This window comes from Phodopus roborovskii, unplaced genomic scaffold (genome assembly GCF_943737965.1).
Source record: "Phodopus roborovskii unplaced genomic scaffold, PHOROB, whole genome shotgun sequence".
Taxonomy (NCBI): domain Eukaryota; kingdom Metazoa; phylum Chordata; class Mammalia; order Rodentia; family Cricetidae; genus Phodopus; species Phodopus roborovskii.
Window position 1 is genome coordinate 91,004 of NW_026125111.1, and position 3,778 is coordinate 94,781.

General features: G+C 33.9%; 1 pseudogene; it reads left to right on the forward strand.

The window, feature by feature from the left end:
* The first annotated feature begins 2,605 nt into the window (after positions 1-2,605).
* On the forward strand, positions 2,606-3,304 carry LOC127225973 (ligand-dependent nuclear receptor-interacting factor 1-like; annotated as a pseudogene).
* Positions 3,305-3,778: the final 474 nt, after the last annotated feature.

The following is a 3,778-nucleotide window of genomic DNA, read 5'->3' on the forward strand; positions in this document are numbered from 1 at the left end:
AGAATATGTAGGCTAATGAATTTATTCAGCCACAAAATCGAAAAGTAATATAAAGGAAAGAAAAATAAACTTTAGTCACATAAATAATGGCCACAGGCTAGGTTCGGAACAAGACACTCTTATTTGTGAACAACAGTCATGTCCATTATCAAACAAGATTTATTTTGTAAATTAAAACCAGATACTATACTGAGAATCAATAGTTGTATAAAAAGGTTGTTTATCTCAGGATTATGACAGTGGTGTTAAAATAAGTTAGTATGACTTTAATAATGAGCCTCAAATTAATATGCATAACAATGCTTCCTCAAGGGTACTCTAGTCATTTTATTTTGTCTGAGCTGCAAGAGAATTAAATATAATGCATACTATGATATAGTAATGATGGTTTATAACTAATTACCTTTCTATAGTATAACAGAGGGCATTTCACTATATAGAACTACATGAAGTTTGAAGAATATTCTATACAACATTTATAAGGAATTCAGTGCTCTTGAAAGTCCTTCCTTTCCTTTTGTTTCATGACTTATATAAATGAATATACATTCTACAATGTTTATTAAATTCCTAATATAAACTTGCTATTTTGCTACAATTTCATATATAGTATGGAAAAGCCACTATTTGAACTTATTACTCAAAAATTTCACAAATGAAATAATTTCATTTAGTTAGATGAGATTTTTCTAAAGATATGAAGCAAAATTTAGATTTAATACAATAGTGTAGAGACTTAAAGAGTAATGAAAGGCACCTTCTATGCAGAACAAACAGCAAATTAACAAATTGACTAAGAAATGAGGAAATCAGTCCCATTCACAATATCTACAATTGATAAACAAATAAATAAACAGGCAAGAAAACAAACAAATACTGGATAAACCAAGAGTGTACAGAAAAATTTAAATGCCACAATTAAACAAGTGATGTTTTAGGTAACAGGACAGTTACTGTACATAATCACAGCATTAACCTAAAGAAAAACCTATGACAAGTTGAATCAGTAAATCAAAAGTATACAGTAATTTAAATAACTCTTTCCAAACTACAAGTATAGTTGTCCCTTTTCCAAAGGGCAAAAGAATATCCATGAAATATATATTGATAATATTATACCAAATGATGGGACATTAAATATTTTCTGTAAAATACTTGAAAAGTGAAAAATTTTTTCTCAAAATTCGACTTTGACATTATAATGGAATTACTAGCTCAAACAACAAATGCAAGTAAAACATGAAAGTATATTAAAAACAAAAGTAAATGAAACTTGCATTTGCTTTCAACTCACATGATTGTGTCTCAAGAAATAAAAAAAACTTCACCTTGAACAAGAAAGTTATATCAAGGAAGTACTTAGGTATATCTATCGCAAACTATACTCAGGGTTATAAATAAGAATAACTACAAAACACAGATAAAATAAATTGAAGATGAACCTGAGTATAAAAAGACAAACAATAGGCAACATCAAATTGGAGGAGGAAAACTACATATCTGTGCTAATGGACTTCAAAACTTAATAGAAAGCTCCAACAAACAAACAAGTTAGTAAACATTCTTTGTCAAATTAGAGCCAAACAAGAAAGGAACAGAACATAAACTGAATATAGGACACACAAAATCACTCACATATATGTTGTATACCTTGGTGTTCTCGTAAGACTTGTAACAGTAGGAGTGGGGGTGCCTCTGACTTTTGCCCTGGTCTTTAGACCCCCTTTTCTCCTACAGGGTTGCCTCATCCCAACCTCTATATGGGGGTTTATGCCTAGTCTTATTTCTAGGTGTTATGCCATAATCAGTTGATGCCCCTGTTGTTTTCTGAAGTAAAACAGACAAGAAGTTGATCTGTGGTAGAGGAGGAGGGGGTGTAAATAGGAGTGGGAGGAGGAAAAACTGTGATTGGGATATTAAGGAAGAGAGAGGAAGAATAAAGAAATAAATGAAAATATCACCCACACTTGCAAAAACTATTCTTAAATATTTGAAAATGGGGAATACTAACTACTGGACCAGTATAGGGTGTTCATCAAGAGGTGCTTCAATGATAAAACTTTACCAAACCAAGAAATTAATTTAGAAGTTGGCCAAACGTATTACGATGAAAATTAATTCAAGATGAATAAACTCTAAATTTAATACAATAAGCATTCAATATTGAAGTTTTAGAGGTAGCTTTTCACATCATTCCAAAAATATAATCCAAAAAGATTAAAAAGGATGCAAAGAAAATGAAGAGACTGCACACTTAAAGTCCCAGGAATCCTTTCCCCTCAGAAGTAAATCCTGTGTTGTCTCCCTAAACCAAGTAAGGGAGACATTTGCCCCCTCCAAGTACCCAAAGTGCTCTAAGTCAATATCACAGTAACATTTCTCTGTATGTCTAAACAATTCTATTAATGATATCAAAGATAGGCCCGCCGCACGCCCTCCGTGGCCTGCGGGGCCACACCTCTCTGGTTCGCCCGGTAGGGGACCCTGTCCCCACACTATTCACTGCCCTGTCCTCTCCTACCCTTCTAAAATGTCTAATAGACTCCAGAGCGCCTTTCTGGAAACCTCAGAGGAAAATTCAGGCTCGCATTGACCCAGTGTGGAGATGGCACCGATGTTAAAAAAAAAAAAAAAAAATACTGAAGAAAGAAATAACAAGAAATATTCTCAAGGAAGTAATACTAAGACTGATGCTGAATTTAAAAAGCTATTTGGTCTCACTAAAGAATTGAGAGTGTGTCTTACTCGGATCCCTGACTGTCTGGGCTCTATAAAAGGTTGTGATTCCTTTAGCAGTTTAATGAAGAGTAATAGTTCTTACAAAGATGCAGAGTTTGTGGTGAAGGAAGAAGAAACAAAACAGAGTTTTTCTAAGAAAAGAAAAGCAAAATCCATTAAGAAGATGGATTACACAAAAAGGAGAAAATTAAGAAAGCTAGTAACACAGTCATGAATGGAACTGATGCTTCCAGTTCCCAACTTCTTAGTATTTTACCAACATCAGATAATCCGCAACACAACATTGTCGCAAGCCATAGCACAACCAGGGAAGACAAAGAGAACTGAGGTAGAAAACTGCTCCCATGAGAAGCAAGACAAAAGCATATTAAGTTCAAGTGCATCTTTTGGACAAAGTAATTGTTTCAGTAAAAAGCTATATGGAAGATATTTTTCTATTGCCACCACCAGAATTAGAAGAAACCATCAGAGATGAAAAAAATAAGAAGACTTAAAGCAGATTGTAAGAGAGAAAGAAGCAGCTCTTGAAGAAATGCGTAAGAAGATGCACCAAAAAAAACAATAAAATGTCTAGGATTTAATGACTTGTACTACTACAGTAGTTCCCTCTTACCTTCTGGGGATACTGTTAAGACCTCTCCCCCTCCCCCCCCTCCCCCACCCCCCACTCCCCAATGGATGCCCAAACTGGAGATGATACCAAATTCTGTATACAACCGCTATAAAATCTTGATCTTTATTCTGATAACATCTACTTTAGATAATAACAAGCAAGTAATTAGGATATGCAATGTGGATACACTTAATGAAGAGGATAATTGATGTCCTGAACAGGACACTGAAATTTTTTGTAATGTTACTCTGAATGGTATATAATTTAAAAGTATAAATTCCTCCTTTCTGGAGTTTCTCATCGATATTTTGGACAGCAGGGTTATCATGGGCATCAGAAAACTAGAAGAGCCAACTGTAGATTACAAGGATTACTATTATTTATAAAGGCACTCTGAAAGCATTTTTTGTATATAAAATGTAAGGA